Here is a 19950-nt window from a genome sequence, read left to right as displayed (position 1 = left end):
CGGTCTCCAAATTATTAGATTTTGAGGATCTCCAATGAGTGTTTATGGAACAATTACTTTCTCATTTCAATACATGGATATATAGAGAATGTGTGTTTTAATGGTGTATACCTGAGGAAGGTAGTAACCAAGTTATAGGCAATAAAGTTCAAGTACAATTCAAGTTGGTGTCATTTCATTAGAGTCAATAAATATACAATGAAAACAGTTACAAACAAAAGTACTAGGTAATTTCATACACTATGGATATGTGGTGATTTCCTGCTTTTGCATAAGCTACCAATGCAAGTGTTGATGGGAGATGATGGAGAGAAAGAAAAAACTCCAATTCTTATTGAGGGAATAACAGAACCAAATACTACAATGTTTTCTTTGCTGGTGACTGTAGTTGTAGTGGGTATAGTTTAAGCCAATGAGATATTGGCAGAGGTCTGCAAGTTGTTCTGATCTAAGAAGACTAAGCTTTCTGAGGAGACATTTTGCCCTTTTTCCTTCTTCCTTCCTGAACTGTGGATGTTAACCATTTAGAAGCAGCAGCCGTTTTGCACACCGGAGGCAATAAGTACAGGTATGAAAGAACAACATGAAGGATGGGGTAGCAGGAAGACAGCTGGAGGCTGGACACCCAGTGCAGGGCTAAACACCACTTTAGGTTTATAAAATTTGAAGCGAGAACTTATATAAGAAAAAAAATCAAAATTATGAATACATAATGGGGTTAAAAAGTAAATATTAACTTAGAATGAGAAAAAATATAACAAATTCCATGTGATATGTTTCAGGACACAATCATGACCAAACAAAATAAAACAAAACAAACAAAAAAAACCAAACCTACACCAAACTTAGTTAAATAGGCTCTATTAGAAGCTTTGCTGTTGATGTAGGGAGTGAGAAGACAGTATCTGCTATACCATTTCCAATCTACCTTATACTGTATGTCCTAGCCAGGAACCAAGAGGAAAAAGGATTAAAATTAGTGAGGATAAAAAAATAAAAAGTAAAATATCAGTGGCATTACAGTTTGAGTATGTAAAAAATCCAAAAGTTGCTACAGATAAACTATCACAATTAGTAAGTTAATTTTAACAAGTTAACTAGCTACAAAGGCGTACAAAATCAAGTGTATTTTTGTCACATATCAATACTTAGAAAATAATACCAGTAAATCATACTATTTATGTAGCATAAAACACACACAGGTTCCTCCTTCCAGCGTACAGAGCGGAGGGTGGCGAGGCTCATGTAGCCGCTGGCGTGAGTGGGGCGCTCTGGCTACTGCATCTACTTCGACCCAACTAGAGCGAACCCAACTTCAAGAACAGGCATCCGGACCGAAGAAGCAGAAGCTTGCCAAGGAGAGAGCTGGGTTTTCCAAGATACCGACCTTAAAGATGCTGAAGCTGTTCAGAAGTCCTTCCTTGAAGAAATACAACTCGGCAAAGAGCTGCTAGCCCAGGGTGAATATGAGAAAGGTGTGGACCATCTGACATACGCAGCTGCTGTTCGTGGACAGCCACAGCAGTGGCTGCAAGTGTTAACAGCAAACTCTTTCACCACCAAGTGTTCCAGATGCTTCTGACTAAGCTCCCAACAATTAGAGAATTGTGAGTGCTCAGAGCTTGGCTGAAGATGATGTAGAATGAGAAACGAATGTCAACATAATAAAAAAAAAATGTTAAAAATTCTTAACTTGGAAGATGAGCAGCTCTGGGGGAATAAGGGTAAATGTGTTTGTTATAGACTGCCCTACACTGAAGTCTACCAAAGTTGTTGTTTGCTTTGTGGAGATCCATTCATTTGTTTTATTTATTTTTCCTAGTGAAAATTGTATTTTGATAGAGCTTTTCATTTTATAAATACACTATAAGTTACTAAAATATCACAGATTGCATGTATTCCTAAGACATGCAGTTAAAGTGTATGCATGACAGAGGCTTCTTGGGCTAAAAGCAGCCAATTCTCAGTTTTAAAAGTTAGGCAAAAAAGTGTGAAGAGTGTACATTTTTAAAGCTAGTACATTTTACTATAAATCAGCAAATTGGATAGAAACTTTATTGTTTGAGAAAATGGAGCATTAAATCTTTGAGAGTTCATTTCATCTCTGAAACGTGAGGTATGCTACTGTGCTGTGTTAACTTTACCTCCTGCCTCTGTATCAGTTCTAAAATCTTTTATTTAAATTAGTGGGCTTCTGTCTTCTGGGTATTATATCCTTATTTTAAGTATATGGGGTTGCAGATGGCACCAGGAGTTAGATCTGTGTGCACCTGATGTCACCACATGAGCTTTGCCAGTTTGTGTCTGCTCACTTTCCTCATTTATAGAAAGAGAGAACTGGTCTGCAGATCCCTTAAGTGTCCCTTTCTGTTTGCAATTCACCTGAGTGTATTTGTGCAACCAGGCCTTGCATTTTTTTAATATTCTGAATTTTGCATGCTTGCCTGAATTAGTATTTCTGAATTGATCTTTTTTAAATGGTATGACTGTCTTTGTTTTCACTGAGACTAAATAGTTTTGTCACTACTATGTAAATTAATCTGAAACTTAACTTTTTAAGTAACTGGAATTATCTGCTTGCAAGATTATTCCTTTTTTGCTTTTATCTTCAGTGTACCTCCTTAATTCTTCAGCATGATTATCTTGTGTGGTGAATGAAGTATGATCTTGTGACTAAAGACTTGGGAAGACTGGGGCTGGTCGGACCTTTTATTTTCAAATAGTAGCATATTATCTGAGTCACAGACTCAGATACTACTTTCAGAAAGGTTGCACTAATTTGCAGTCCCACCAGCAATGTATGAGGACTCCATTTCAGAACTGAGAATAAAAAAAGATCCTTGGTACTTAATGGCAAGCACACACACACACACAAAAAAAATCAAAATACAATGAATAAATCTTACAACAGGTATCTAACAACTCTACCATCAAACTATACAACATCATTCAGAGAAATTAAGACTTATATCACGCTCCTTATTTGAATAACTGACATCCTTTTAACAAAGACAGTCATACTGTTTAAAAATCCTGAAAGGATGTCAGTTCTTCAAATATTTATCAATGGGTTCAGAGTAATTTCAAGCAAAACCCTATTACTTTTTTAAAAGTTTGTTACAACTGATATTAACATATCATTTTCACTAAAAATCTATAGTTTAGAATTCACCCTTGGAATTATACATTCTATTGGTTAGCACAAACTTATAATCATATGTATCCACCATTACAGAATCATATAGAAAAGTTTCACTGCCCTAAAAATATTCTGTGCCAGGAGTGTTCATCTTTCCCCCCAAAGTCTCCAGCAAGTACTAATATTTTTTATGGGTTCCTTACTTTTACCCTTCTCAGAATGTCACATGGTTGGAATTAGTATGTAGCCCTTATAGATGAGCTTTAATTTTTTTTAATTAGCTATATATAACAATAGAATGCTCTTTGACACATCATACATAAATGGAGTATAACTCCTCATTCTTCTAATTGTACATGATGTACACTCATACTGGTCATGTAGTCATATATGCACATAGGGTAACAATGTCTGATTTCATTCTACTAACCTTCCTACCCCTATACCTTCTCCCTCCCTTCACTTTCCTCTACCTGATCCAAAATACCTCTATTCTTCCCTAGCCCCCATTGCCAATTAGAATCTGCATATCAGAGAAAACATTCAGCATTTGGTGTTTTGGGATTAGCTTATTTTGCTTAGCTATTCTCCAGCTCCATCCATTTACCTGCAGATTGGATCATTTCATTCTTCTTTAATGCTGAGTAACATTCAATTGTGTATATATACCATAGTTTCTTTTATCCATTCATCTGTTGAAGATCAGCTATTGTGAGTTGAACTATAAACATTGATGGGACTGTGACACTATACTATGCTAACTTTAAGTTCTTTGGGTATAAACCAAGGAGTGGGATATCTGGGTCAAATGGTGGTTCTATTCCAAGTTTCCTGAGGAATCTCCATACTACTTCCAGTAATGGTTACACTAATTTGCAGTCCTACCAGCAATGTATGAGGGTACCTCTTGCCTCACATCCTCGCCAACATTTTTTGTTGCTTTTATTCTTGATAATTGCCATTCTGGCTGGAGTTGAGATGAAATCTCAGGTAATTTGAATTTGCATTTCTCTAGTTGATAGAGATGTTGAATAGTTTTTCATATAATTGTTGATTGATTGTATTTTTTCTTCTGTGAAGTGTCTGTTCAGTTCCTTTGCCCATTTATTGATTAGGCTATTTGTTTTTTGAGTTATTTATATAACCTGGAGATTTATACTGTATCTGAGGTGCATGTGATAAAGATTTTTCTTCCATTATGTAGGCTCTCTCTTCATGTTATTGATTGTTTCCTTGCTGAGAAGAAGCTTTTAGTTTGAATTATCCCATTTATTGATTCTTAATTTTACTTCTTGTGCTTTGGGAGTCTTGTTAAGGTAGTCAGATCCTAAGTCAACATGGTGAAGATTTGGGCTTACTTTTTCTTCCATTAGGTACAGGGTCTCTGTTCTAGTGCTTTAGTCTTTGATCCACTTTGAACTGAGTTTCATGCATGGTGAGAGATAGGGGTTTAATTTTATTTTGTTATCATATGGATTTCTAATTTTCTCAGCACCATTTGTTGAATAGGCTATATTTTCTCCAGTGAATATTTTTGGTTCATTTGTCTAGTATGAGATAACTATATTTATGTGGGTTTGTTTCTGTGTCTTCTATTCTTTACCATTGGTTTCTGTGTGTATTTTGGTGCCAATACTCAGCTGTTTTTGTTACTACAGCTCTGTAGTTTAAGGTCTGGTGTTGTGATGCCTCTTGCCTCACTCTCCTTGCTAATTTATCACATCAATAGAATCAAATGATTATCTCAATAGATGCAGAAAAAGCATTGACAAAATACAGCACTCCTTCATAAAAAGTTTTTCCCTAGAAAAACTAGGGATAGTAGGAACATACTTCAACATTGTAAAAGCTATCTATGCTAAACCCCAGGCCAACATCATTCTAAATGGAGAAAAATTGGAAGCATTCCCTGTAAAAACTGGAACAGGACAAAGATGCCCTCTTTCACCACTTACTTGTATTCAACATCATCCTCGGAACTCTAGCCAAGGCAATTAGACAGGAAAAAGAAATTAAAAGGATACAATAGGAAAAGAAGAACTCAAACTATTACTCTTTGCCATGACTTGATTCCATATATAGAAGATCCAAAATATTGCACCAGAAAATTTCTAAAACTAGTAAATGAATTCAAAGTAGCAGGATATAAAATTAAAATACGTAAATCAAATGCATTCCTTTATATCAGAGATGAATCAACTGAAAGAGAAATTAGTAAAACTACCCCATTCACAATAGTCTCAAAAAAATACTTGGGCATCAATCTCACAAAAGAGGTGAAAGACCTCTACTATGAAAACTACAGAATACTAATGAAAGAAATTGAAGAAGACTTTAGAAGATGGAATTTTTTTCTATGTTCTTAGATAGGCAGAATTAATATTATCAAAATGGCCATACCACTGAAAGCATTATAAAGATTTAATGCAATTCCTATTAAAATCCCAATGACATTCTTCATAGAACTAGAAAAAGCAATCATGAAATTCATTTGGAAAAAATAAGAGACCCAGAATAGTCAAAACTCTAATATTTTTTGAAATGTGGAAATTGACAAAAAATTATTTTATCCTTTATATTGAACATAAAGGGCCAAGAAAAACCAAAGCAATCTTCAAGAAGGACAAAGGTGATGAAGTCTACTATCAGAAGTTAGGAACTATAAGACAAAGTAATTAAGGCAGTATGGTATTGTCATCCAATCTCCCATTAATGGTGCCACCCAGTCTTCCATTGCTGGCACCATACTCCTTTTCTTACAGATGTCTCATTTAACCTATGTGAAACTAACTCTGTATTGGGATGCCCTCCCTCTAGGACATCCTCTCACCCTATTCAGATTCAAATATCTTACATCAGACCTCTGCCCTGAGACCACATTCCTCATGCCATAGGGATGTCTTCCTCACCCTGTTCAGTTCTGATACTTATACTAGGATATTCCATTGTGGGTGTCCTTTTTATACCCAGTAATGGTCAATCTTATGTATGAACTTAGCCAGGCCACAATACCCATATTTGGGGTCAATCATCATTCTGGATATTTCTTTGAAGGTATTTATTTTTAGATGAGATTGTAGACTTTGAGTAAAATACATTACCTTTTATCTTGAAAAAACTGCATTTATCCAAAGAAATTTATCCTGCAGTTTGCCTCTGGATTTGAAGTACAGCACAAGTTATTACACTGTATCACACATGAGCTTTTGGGGGACACTGATGGATACTACATGGCCAAACTTGTGGTACCAGCAAGGGGTGATGGGGAATTAGAAAAGAAAGACTCTCACACACAAATGTGAAGATGAAATAGCTGGGACCAATTAGAGGGCTGCTCTCTGATGTAGAAGCAAATCTAAAGGGTTATGTCAACAATCTTTATTTATATATGTGTCATTATCAGGTTACAGACTATACAAGCATTATTCTTTGTATTCAGGAAAGTCACAGAACTACAAAGATCTGTACAGCTTTCTCATAGTTGAAATGTGCAATGATAGGAGCTTTGTGTAGCACTCAAGGAAGCCCATTGTTTAAATTTACTCTTAAGCAGTCAGGCTCAAGAATAGCAGAGCTGATGAAACATTGTTGTTGTCTAGCATGATAATTCCTCTATCCCTGGGAGCTATTTGCCTGAGATCAAGGTCAAAGCTGATAAGACTCTTGCACAGAGCCTCCTCAGGCAGGGAATTACCATAACAGCTAGGCATCCTGTGCCCTTGCACAGAAACATTCCCAGGCAGTAGGTTTGCCTCAGGTGTGAAGTCATCAGAGACCCCCAGTCTCAGTTACTGCTCTCCCATTTTCTGTCACAGCTCTTCACAGGACCCTCATATTTAAACTATAACATTCCAACCCTGCCCCCCCAAAATTCATGCCCATCTCATAAAGCAATATACATTTAGTCCATTTCCAAGAGTCCCATTCTCATAATAGTTCCAGCATTAGACAAAAGTCCAAGTCCAAAATCTCATCGAAGAGTAAAGTGAACTCATGAAGGTTATCCCTTGTAAAGATCAAAAGCAAGTCAGTATTCAATATATAATGGCATAGAGTAAATGTTTCATTTCACAAGAGAGGAATAGGGACATAGAAGATTTGGGACCAAAGAAAGATCAAAATCCAGCTGGTCACACAAAATCCAGTTGGACATCCTATAACTCCATATCTAGCATCTGGGGCACATGGTATTGTGATATTCTTTCCAAAGGGATTGTGAAGCTTCACTTTCATGTCCTTGCTGGTTTCAGCCCACATGGCTTCTCTCATGGCTTGTCTCTGCTCGGTTACCACAGTTTTCTATGGAAGATGTCCCATGTTAATGGATTTTTGTTAATTTCAGGAGGTCTCCACTGCAGCTTTGGCTTCCTTCTCACATCTTCATGCATCAACTTTTCAGGGACAGTGCATAGGGACTCTGACTCGGCTCCACTTTTTCTGGCCTCCCAGGTCTTCCTTTGAAATCTCAGTGAAATCTTCATGACCCCCAAACTCCAGCATCCTTCATTCCTGAAGAACCAACACCACATGATTAATGCCAAGGCAAGCCTCCTGGGACCACAGCTGCAGCAGCCTCTAAGTACCTGGGTATCTGATCATGATGGGAAAAACATTCTGAAGCCCTCCTTATGTAAGCAGTGTGCCCCCCCTTATCAAAGAAAAATTTGCTTTTAAACCTTTGAGCCTGTAATGGGTATGGCCTTGCAACTTCTGAGATGCCTTTAAGCCATCTTTCCTATTGTTTCTGAGTAAAGTTCTTAGCATTACTTAGTAGCTATAATGTCTTTAATAACAGCAACTTCCTCAGCCCCAGTTTTATTCACAGTTTTCTAGCCAAACTTCAAAAATGTCAGATATTTTTGGTTCTGATTATCACAGCAATCTTGGCTAAAAGCCACACACAATACGCATGCCACCCCAGAATACTGTGCTGTCTTGAAATTCCTTCTGCCTGATTAATTACTACATCACCTTTAAATTCAACCTCACAAAAAGGTTCAGGACATGGGGAAAATGTAGGCAATCTCTTTTCCAGAATATAATACAAATGGCCTCTAGTCCAGTTTCCAATAGAGTCCTTCTTCTCTGAAACTCCATGAGCCCAATCTTTACTGTCCACAGTCCCATCAGCATTCTGGTCTTCTGAGCTCCCACAAGAATTGTTCATTAAGCATACAACATTCTAAAGTTGATCCAGCTTTCATCTCTAAACTTTTCAAAATTTCTGTTCAGACAAACCAGCTCCAAAGACCTTTGAACCACATGGTCAGGTTAGTCACAGCAACAACCTCACTTCTCAGTAACAATTTCTGTTTTAGGCAGCTTTTTTGTCATGTGACAAAAACAACATAGAGGCAGAAATGTTTATTCCAGCTCAGTTTCAGAGGTTCAGTTCAATATGGGTTGACTCCATAGCTCTGGGCCCACAGTGAGGAAGAACATCATGGCAGAAAGGTATGGCAAAGGAAAGCAGCTTAAGACATGGTAACCAGGAAGTAGAAAGGTTATTTAGGGGGGATTTTCAAGATGATGGAACAGAGATGGTCACTTTCCTGGCTGCTTCATGGCATGAAATCTAGAAAGCAGACAGGCAGCTTCTCAGAATGGTGGGTGAACAATAAAGGGAGGGGGAGCTTTACTGGTATTTAAAACTGGACATTCAAAGCATATCAGGGACTCAGGAGTTTAGATATAATAAAACAAGAAAGAAATCTCCAGCAGCACAGCTGCTGCTGTGGCTAGGCTGTAAACACCTCATTTTCCCTGAGGAAAATGAAGGGGTAAGAGAATTAAAGGAACCTGCATTTTTAGGAGGACAGAGGGCATGTCTGAGTATGGATCATTTAGAGATCAGGGACATTGCTCGACTATGAAAGTTGTGCTGCACTATACCCTTGTGGGGAAAGAGGCTGCCATTACTCCCAGTGGTGTGCAGAAGACAAAGGAAGAAACCATTTTACAGCTGTGGCACAGAGGCCAGCAGCTGTGGGAGCCAATTTCTGACAAACCCAACTTTGGCCTGAAATAGAGGTTCAGTATACACACACTGAACAAAATAAAGTGTTTTTAAGGGACCAAGAGAAAATCAAACTCTCTGTGAGGTTTGTTCATATTTCTCTCACCCTTTTTTAAAGCACTGTAACCATAAAAAATTCTCTTTGGCAATAAACCATGTAGTATATGAAATCTTTAAAGAGAGAGAGAGAGAGAGAGAGAGAGAGAGAGAGAGAGAGAGAGAGAGAGAGAATATCAAACATAGAGAGACATTTACATAGGGGACAACTGGTTATGAAAACCCAACCAGCTCTACCCCTTTCCCTCCAATCTGGCTGTTTGCAGGACCAGCTGGTAGAGATACATCTGGCCAGGAATTGAGAAGAGCAGGGCAGGAATGATTGAGTTTGGATACAAAACCCAAGATCAGAAAACATGGGGGCCACAGGTGACATAGGGGACTAAGAATTGTCTCCTCCACCACACGAGTGGAACCCAGGTGAGATCCCTGGGGTACAGTCATCTAGAGTGAACCAGCAATTACTGGGCACTGGAGGTACACTGATTTAAAGTCTCCAGACAAGTTGGCATTCAGCAAAGAGCATGGAGTCCATGTAAGCCTAAACTCTGCCTCCAAGAATTCCACCTGTGAGATTACCTCTCTCACTCCAGCAATATGAGGTTGAAGCATCATGCACCTAAAACTGCTGAGAAGAGAAGCTGGGACTTTTTTGAACTCCAACCAAAAGAATTGTTAAACTTTTCATCAAGGGTGTTTTTTTTTTTTTTCCATTTTTTTTCTTCTTACTTTTTCCCCTTGTTTTTTCTCTATTTAATCATGATCTTAAAGATACATGGACACTTATACATATCCATGTTTGGTTTTTTTTCCTCATTTCAAGCATTTTTGAAGCCAGCTATTTTTCATGGATCAGAGGACTACATTTGATTATTATATTTTAGTTCTGTTTTATACTCTTTTATTTTTATTTTTTGTAATTTTTACTTTACATTTGTATTTTTCTCTTACTGTTTCCCCTGCTTCTCTTTCTCTCTTTTCTTCCACTAACAGCCAATATCTATTGTTCTTTCACTCATTTTAAAATTTTTTACTTCTGTCTTCTCTCCCCATCCCTCATAATCATCACATCCTATATCACTTCTGTTTTCTCCCTTTCTACCATTTGAAATTGTAAATGCTTTTGCAAACTTGCTATTTTTATTGTAGGCAATAACTGATCATATCTTTTGCTTATTGTGACAATTAATATTGTAACTTTCATAGTAGGAACTATTTGGTTTAATGCTATATACTCTTTGCATTGGTTGTTGTTATTATTTGTCTCCCCCTAAACAGTGAGATATTAGAAACATTCAGGAATTATAAGTCCACAGAGTAGAAACTCTACTGCCTCAGATCCATACTGTTAGGTGGGTAGACACACAAACAATATGAAAAAGCAAGGGAACAAATTCCACCAGACAAATCAAGATGCTCCAATAACACAATCCATCAACACCACAGTAGAAGAAATATCAGAGAAGAAGTTTAGAATGCACATAGGTAAACTGATCTGTGAAGTAAAAGATGGTATAAAAAGTGAAATCAGAAAATACCGGAAGTAAAAGACCACTTCAATAAAGAGATAGAGATGATGGAAAAGAATAAGCAGGAATTCTTGAAATGAAGGAATCAATAAACCAAATTAAAAATTCAATCGAAAACATCACCAACCAATTAGATCACTTAGAGGACAGAGTTTCAGGCAATGAAGACAAAATATATAATCTTGAAAACAAAGTTGATCATGGAAAAAAATGTTAAGAGACAATGAACAGAACTTCCAAGAAATATGAGATAACATGAAAAGACCAAATTTAAGACTTATTGGGATAGATAAAGGCTTAGAGATACAAACAAAGGAAATGCACAGTCTTTTCAATGAAATAATATCAGAAAGTTTCCAAAACTTACAGAACAAAATGGAAAATCAAATTCAGGAGGCTTACAGCATCCCAAATATACAAAATTACAACAGACCACACCAAGGCACATTATTATGAAAATGGCTGGCATACAGAATAAGGATAGAATTTTAAAAGCCACTAGAGAAAAATTACATGTAACATTTAGAGGGAGACCAATCCAAATCTCAGCTGATCTCTCAACCCAAACCCTCAAAGCTAGGAAGGAGGTCTTGGAATAATATATATCAAACTCTAAAAAGCTTTTTCTCAGCAAAGGAAACAATCAATAATGTAAGGAAAGAGCCTACAGATTGGGAGAAAATCTTTACCAAATGCACTTCTGATAAAGCATTAATCTCTAGGATATATAAAGAACTCAAAAAACCAAATAACCCAATCCATAAATTGGCTAAAGAACTGAACAGACACTTCACAGAAGAAGAAATACAGTTGATCAACAAATATACAAAAAAGTGTTCAATGTCTCTAGCAATTAGAGACTAAGATTTTATTTCTATCCAGTTAGAATAACAATCATCAAGAATACAGGAAACAATAAATGTTGGCAAGGATGTAGGAAAAAAGATATATTCATATATTACTGATGGGACTGAAAATTGGTACAACCACTATGGAAAGCAGTATGGAGATTCCTCAAAAAACCTGGAATGGAATAACCATTTGACATAGATATCCCACTCCTCAGTTTATACCCAAAGGACTTAAAATCATCATACTACAGTAATGGAGCCATATCAATGTTTATAGCAGATCAATTCACAATAGCTAAACTATGGAACCAACCTCAGTGTCCTTCAATAGATGAATGAACAAAGAAAATGTGGCATATATATTCAAGGGAATATTACTCATATTTAAAGAAGAATGAAATTACGGCATTTGCCAGTAAGTGGATGACATTGGAGAATATCATGCTAAGCAAAATAAGCCAATCCCCTCAAACCAAAGGCCAAATGTTTTCTCTAATATGTGGATGCTAATTCACATTAAATGGGGGGGGGGCTAGAGAAGAATAGAGTTACCTTTGATTAGGTAGAGGGAAATAAAGGAAGGGGAGGAGAGAGGATATGGGCATAGAAAGGATAGTAGAATGAAACAGACATTATTACCTTATGTATATAGGTGACTGTATGGCCAATGCAATTCTATAACATGTACACTCAGAAAAATGAGAAATTATATCCTATCTATGTCTACTATATCAAAGTGCATAAATGCATCATATTGTCATTCATAAAAAAAATTTAAAAGAAAATAAATGCCAGCCAAGAATACTATACCCAGCAAAATTAAGCTTCAAATTGACAATGAAATAAAAACATTACATAAGAAAAAAAGTTAAAAGAATTAACAACTAGAAAGCCTGCACTATAAAACATACTCAAATAAGATATTTCATGAAGAAATGAAAAGTCAAAGTGAAAACAAGCAAAGTGAGGAACTACACTAAAATAACAATGAATCAATAGAGAAACAGATTCAAATTAAAAGCCAGAAATAAATCAAAATGACAGGGAGTAAAAATCATATCTTGGGCTAGGATTGTGGCTCAGCAGTAGAGCACTCGCCTAGCACAAGCAGGACCCATGTTCGATTCTCAGCACCACATAAAACTAAAGGCATTGTGCTGTGTCCATCTACAAAAAAAAAAAAAAAGATTTTCTTTCTTTCTCTCTCTCTCTCTTAAAAAAATCATATCTCAATAGTAACATTGAATATAAATGGCCTAAACTCATCAATTAAAAGACATAGACTGGCATATTGATTTTAAAAACAAGACCCAATAATATGCTATCTCTAAGAGACTCACCTCATAGGCAAACACATATACTGAAGGTATAAGGATGGGAAAAAACATATCATTCACATGGATCTTGTCAACAAGTGAAGGTTTCTATCCTTATATCAGATAAAGTAGTCTTCAAGCCAAAGTTAATCAGAAGATACAAAGATGGACATTTCATACTGCTTAAGGAAATTATACATCAACAAGACATAACAATCATAAATATTTATGCCCCAAACAATGGAGCATCTACATACATCAGAAAAAACTTCTCAATTTCAAGAATCAAATAGACCACAACACAATAATACTGGGTGACTTTAACACACCTCTCTCACTACTGGACAAATTCTACAAAAAAAAAAAAAAACACCTAAATAAATAAGCTATAAAACTAAAAAAATATGGTTAATAATTTAGAATCAACAGACATATAAAGAATATTTCAACCATCAACAAGTGAAAATACACTTTCTTCTCAGCAATACATGGACCCTTCTCTAAAATAGACCATATCTTAGTCCACCAAGCAATTTGTAGCAAATACAAAAAAAAAAAAAAAAAAAAACCAGAGATAATACCTTGCATTCTACGAGATCATAATAGAATGAAATTAGAAATTAATGGTAAAATTAAAAAATAAAACTAACTTACTAACTGGAGACTTGTGCATGTGAGGCAAGCACTCTACCAACTGAGCTACATCCCCAGCCCTATACTAAATGTATTCTTATCACCCAAGTATATAAGCCTCTAAAGTATAACATCTAAAAGAACATTTTCCCAGCTGGTATCCTCCAAACTAAAGTTCTCTGTAAAAAAAACGTCTCTTACAAACTTGTGTAAAAATAACAATTTAGTTAAAATTTTATTTATATCATTTACTATTTTATAATTAGATAAAAATTTCCTGTTATAAGTCATAAGATGTTTTGTTACTCTTTCCACTGGGATGGGAACTTAAATTCATTTGAAAAAAAGAGGATAAGGAGAGCCTGGTTTATTTAGAGATTAACAATATGGGATGTAAACAAATTTTGCAACTTTCCCACAAAAAGAGGTCAAAAGCTCTCTTAATGTGTTTGATTTATGTTTCAGATGTGGTGTTAAATTGTGTTAACTGATTCATATAGACTCATAAATGATATATAAAACTTTTATAAAATAATATTTTAAAAAGAGAATAAATCAGTTTCAAAAATAAAACACCTAAGATTTTTCAAGAGGCCATATCACCTAAGTTAAGACTCTGTCTCTCATCTTATTCCATGTTAAGATACCTACTCAAGTTCATTTAAAATTAAGTTTAAAAACATACACTTTTGCTATAAAAAATACTGTGATCTTAAAATAAAAAATATATAGCTAATTAAAAATTTGAGATTACAAAAAAATTATGTTCCTTGGTTCATAACTATTGTACAAACTCAATGTGTTTTTACTCTTGTTAATTTCATTTTGTATTTTGTAAACTTTCTAATCCCCAAGACCACGTTAGTGTAAAGCAGGCTTACTTATCCCTTTAGTGATAATTTTTAAAAGGGGGGTAGGATAGAACACCACAAAGTTGTTTGAATCATGCTGTTTTTGTTTTAAATTTTTAAAATTGTAATGTTAAAGATCACACTGCTGCTGAGCAACACACAACTCCCACCACAATAGGCCTGTCAGGCTTAGTCTAGTAGAAAGACTTATGAATAGGACAATAAAATGGACCAGATCAGGTAATAATATGTGGTAGAGACCATGCTTGTGTCTTTTCAGAGGGTGTGGCTCATCCTATCTTGGTGCCTGAACATGCTGTTCATCATCTCCATGGAAGATTTGAAGCTGCAGTTCAGGCAACTGGGGTTTGAGCTGGAGTTGTTGGTACTAGACCCTACTGGGAACAAGAAGCTGAGAGGAAAGAAGAGGAAGGCTAAGAAGACTGCAGACACAGAATGCCAATCTGCTAATGTGGGGACAACTGAAGAACCTGACACATGAGGCTCAACACATAATCAAATAGCAGGAAGACCCTAAGTCTCCAGCCACCATGTATGTGAATCCTGCATGACTTGATGAACATACTTAGTGATTTAAATGGATGTAATCTTTGGAACATATTAAAACATTCAATATGGTACATTTTGGGAAATGTGTTTGCAACTAATTCTATTTTGTGTTATAACAACGGTATGCTATATCTTCCAGAAAGAAATCTGAGAACTTCAAATAATAGCCCATCACTTGTATGTAAATAAAAAAATAAAAAAGGGGAAATGTTGGGAGTGGTGAATGCACAATCATCTTTGAACTGCTGAGAAACTGAGGTGATGCCTCTTTTGGGAATTTCTTGGTACAAAGGCACCTAGAAAACTACCCAGTTGTATAGTGATGCCCTATTCAAAAGGAAATTCTGTGCTTACCATGGAGTTTATCAGTTAATGACCTAAGGTTCAAATACCTATTGCCTGAGGGTGGAGAATTGTGGGTTCAAGCTGATGACTGTAATGGTATATTCATACTTTTGACCTCAGTTCTGTATTAAAGTAACTTTCTAATAATGAATCCCTTTGATGCTGAAACCTATGTAATAAACATGCTGAGCTGACTTGTCATCATTATACTCCATCAGAGTGTGGTGCCCACCAGGTCCCAGCTTTTTCTCTCGCTGTGTGTCTATTCATTATTTCTAATATCCTATTGCCTCTATCCAGTTTCCTGAGGCCACAACAGAGAGAACTCTCTGATATGTGTGTGCTGACGCTCCACAGGCAGTGGGTAGGAGTGGAGGTTCACTGGATTGGACAGGGGAAATGTGGGGAAGGGAAGGAAGATGGGAATGAGAAAGACAGTAGAATGGATCAGACATGTTTCCTATGTTTATATGTGAATACACAACCAGTGTAACTTCACATCATGTACAACCACAAAAATTGGAAGTTATACTCCATGTATGTATGATGTGTCAAAGTACATTCCATTGTCACGTACCAAAAAATTTTTTAAAATGTAAATATGTAAAAAAAGAGAGATTTACTGTAGGATTTGGGCATCTATTTTTTAAAAAGAAAACTGTCTTTAGATTTATATACAATTCACTTACTTTTCTTTTAAATTTTCTCAATATTATAGTCCTGTTATCTATAAGGATGATTCATAAGAAGATGGTTCAAATGGTGCTGTCGCTGCTATTCCATTGCTTTTTATAATGAACTTATAGTTTGTTAAAAACAAATACTATTGAAATGTAGCCTCATGGGTGATAAAAGCAAAGAATGAAATACTTCTGCAGTTGGCTCTAATATAATATAATATAATAAGCAATATAATAAAAGATAATCAGGATTCCTCTAGCAGTCAGATATTTGTAATTCCTGTTAAAGTCAATTTTCAAATAAAATAATTCATCTTATCAAAATGACATGTCAAGCTTAGTAAATTAAAAGACATACTTTACTGTCATCATTTTTGACAACTAAATGACTGAAATAAAACTTAGGAGAGATACATTCTTTCTATTAGTAAAGACATATGTCTTAGAATGGCTAATATGGGGGGATACATAGATATCTTTAATATGAGTAGAAAATCTTATTCTTTTCATAATTCTGTATGTTTTCTTAAAACTCAGACCTAGTTCAGTGTATAACTTCTACATGTTTGCCACACTGGAAATATAATGGCAATTATTCAAAATATTGATTGTATTTTCTTCACATTTGTTCTTATTAGTGTTATTTGCTATTTTCTTTATCACATGTTCAGAGACCTCCTGTTAATAAATAAATTATATTTGAAGTATGAGTAATACTGCTTGGAGGAAATTACCAGATTCTTGTATGCATAGGCATCAGGAACAAATCTTTGAATGAAAATTTAAAGTTACTAAAACCAGGTTATAACTTTTATAAAATTTCTGATCTTAAATAAAAAGCCAATTGAGAAGATAGAAGGAACTCAGTAGACACAAAATATGTGTCCCGTGTACGGCTTGTTTAAGGAAAGATGTAATTCACAAGAACAGATATACTAAGAATTGTCTATGGGACTCAAGTTATTTAGACAATTTATTGACTATAGTCAGGTGAGAGAAATGAAGAGAAGTACTTTCAAGTAATTCATATTGGTCTTGAAAATTCATAAAATTAATGGAAAATTAATTCTATTACATCAAAAAGTGAGACTTCTGGTTCTAGTCAGAAATGCAGAGAGCAGAAAAGAGTGTCTTACCTTTACCTTTACAGTAGGAGGAAAGCTGAATAAAATGCAAATTATACCCATCCTGATCTTGGCAGTAAACAGGTTATCTGGCAACAGCTAAATGGAAATTTGTAAAGAGACAGACACTTATAGGGAAAATATGATTTGGACATTTACTTACTTGGGACATACTGTGGCTTGGCTGTGGCTTCTCTCCTGAGAGGTCATGTGTTTGAAGTTTATCTTTAATGTGGTGCAAGGTAATTAGGTCATTAGGAAAGCTGTTCTCAGAAGGGTTAATTTAGTTCTTGTGGGACACTAGTTAATGTGATTTCTTCCACATGCCACAGTTTTCACCAGGGACCAAATAGACGGAACGACCTGATTGTAGACTTTTAGCCTCAAAACTTTGAACTAAATAAACCTCTTTTCTTTTTTATCTTGAAAAAAAAATGTGTATTTAAAATTAGACAGCTGGACTCTGTTTGGATGATCCCAATTTTGTTGTCAACATTCAAAGCATTGTAATCAGGAGCCAGTTGAACACATAGCTTCTTCTCTTCCTCAGGCCTGATCAGCTTGTTTGATCTGATGTTTGTTGGCCTTGACATCCACAATGACTGAAGACACCATTGTGTTGTTGTCTTCAGTCTTCTTCATAACTGACCCAGTGGTCAGGTGGAACTTGATGGCAGAGTGCGAAGGCTTCTTTCTCTTAAGCGTGCTTTTCCGAGGATATTTGGGCTGCCTCCAGAGCCACAATGTCTTGAGCCACCAAAAGGTAGGTGAAGTAGGGATCTTCTTCTTTATATGGCTGTGGATGCCCTTTAACATGCTTTCTTGGCCTTCAAAGCTTTTGCTTTGGCTTCAGCTTTGGGAGGGGAGGAGCTTCCTTCTTAGTTTTTGGTGCCATCTTGGTGAAAAGCCTTAGGTATTTTGCTATTGCAACATGAAACAACAGGATGCCATATAAGTTAGTATAACAACTCTGCTGAAAAAAAGTTTTAATAAGCTGCTAAAGACCAAGTATGGCTAGGCATACAAAAGGGAAGCCCCTGAAGCTGCAGACATAATGGGATTTATACCTCTTGTAGTTGATTCCTCCCAGAACTCCACCAGCCACCATAGGGAAAATTAGAAAGAGTCTAGAGAAAGCCGCATTGATGTCACCTGGGAAAGAAACAGTAAATACTGCTCAAGATCTGTTCAAAACCGATCTCTCTTTTTATTCCTAATGAAAAAAAGTTTTAATCTCCTGTGGGGAGGGGCAACACAACTATAGCTTGAAGGTACTGGTGAAGACTTCTGTAGCTAGGAAAGCAAGCCAGCAAAAAAAGGCAGCCCCCCCCCGCCCCCACCACTAGGTTCACAGATCTCACCTAAACACATCCATCCCCCACTTTCTCCCCAACCCCTGTGCTGATGAGCATCAGGTAAGATAAGAGTGGAATGTAACTGGAAGGAAACAAGAGACTGATTGCTTCTGGAAAACAGGGCAAAGGGGCAAACCAAAGCAACAGAGGGAACATACCTTAAATATAAGGATTCCCTTTCAGCTCTTGATACATCCAGGGCAACCATAACCACAACGCACTTCAAATCCAGCCCCACATTTGATGCAACCCCCAAGTGCAGGCATAGCAGGAGAGATGTGGTCATTTCCACATATGAAAAGTTCATTGCAACATTAATCATGCTGTGCTGTATTTTCGAATTTCAACAAAAAATTCTGGGACTTAAAAAGACAATAAGACAGGGAGCTGGGATTGTGGCTGAGTGGTAGAAAGTTTGCCTAGCATGTGTGAGGCACTGAGTTTGATTCTTAGCACTGCATATAAATAAATAAATAATAAAGATATTTTTAAAAAGACAATAAAACAGTCTGAATAGACAAAGCAATCATCAGAACCAAACCTCGGCTACAATACACATGGTGGAATTATCAGACAAATCCTTTTTTTAAATGCATATGACTCAAAGGAACATTCTTGTAGAAAGTTTAGACATTTTCTGTGGGGAGCCACCATGGATGAACACGCTTTTAAGTCCTGATGCACTGGGGTCCTGAACAATTACTGCACTCCACAATAACTTGGGCTTTACGCCAGCTCTGATAACAAGGTGTGGCTCCAGGTGTAGATGTCACCCTCTGGGGTTGAGTTATACTTACCTGTTCCTTTGTAATCTTAATCCTTCTGCCTTTTTTTGGGTAGAATGTTTTAAGAAACAGTATCCCCCAAATAAAAGCCTACTTCCAAAAACATTCCCTCTCTCTCATCACCCTCTCAAGAACTTCTCTTGTCCCCCTTTTTGGGGAACCTGAGGCTGGGAGATGGTGAAGCCATCCTGAAGCTTATAAAAGGTATTCTGTGTTATTTTGCATCACCCCAAATTCACATGAGTGAGTTTAGTTGAGCTGCCCACACTGGTTGCAGGTGGCAATTTACAATCCTTATTGATAAGATCAGTTCTAAACAAATTAGGGAATAGATAGATTTTTTTTCTGTTTTTAATCTCACTTTTCTTTGAACATTTTTCTTGCTGTGTGAATATCCTCATTTTCTTCATTTCCATTTCTATCAAAAACCTGCTTCTTCAAAACAATGAGGGCTAGGGATATCAGCAGTACAGCCTATGCTTAAATGCCTAGACTGTGTTCTAGCCCCAGCACCAAAAACCAAAAACAACAAAATGATTGCAATTGCACACTGTGAAGTGATGAATAATATTATCTCTTCCAATTTCACTGAAGTCCAAGTCTTAATTCACAGGGATAAACTTCTAGACTGGTTAGGTGTATGAAGTGTGTGGGGGGTAGTAGTCAAGAGTGCTCTATAGTTTTGCTGAAATCACATCA

At 36.3% G+C, this 19950-nt stretch overlaps 1 long non-coding RNA gene and 1 pseudogene across 1 annotated transcript; one reads left to right on the top strand and one right to left on the bottom strand.

The window, feature by feature from the left end:
- The first annotated feature begins 294 nt into the window (after nt 1-294).
- Nucleotides 295-2186, top strand: LOC124087138 (mitochondrial import receptor subunit TOM20 homolog; annotated as a pseudogene).
- Nucleotides 2187-6495: 4309 nt separating this feature from the next.
- On the bottom strand, nt 6496-18429 carry LOC124086915 (uncharacterized). The gene is made up of 3 exons (XR_006849968.2): nt 18179-18429; nt 17275-18032; nt 6496-7648 (listed from the first exon to the last, which is right to left on the bottom strand). It is a non-coding gene; the product is annotated as an uncharacterized LOC124086915 (long non-coding RNA).
- Nucleotides 18430-19950: the final 1521 nt, after the last annotated feature.

Source organism: Marmota monax, unplaced genomic scaffold (assembly GCF_021218885.2).
Source record: "Marmota monax isolate L192 unplaced genomic scaffold, Marmota_monax_Labrador192_F-V1.1 WCK01_AAM20220418_F8-fsc00012, whole genome shotgun sequence".
Taxonomy (NCBI): domain Eukaryota; kingdom Metazoa; phylum Chordata; class Mammalia; order Rodentia; family Sciuridae; genus Marmota; species Marmota monax.
This window is presented reverse-complemented; position numbering and strand designations above follow the sequence as displayed.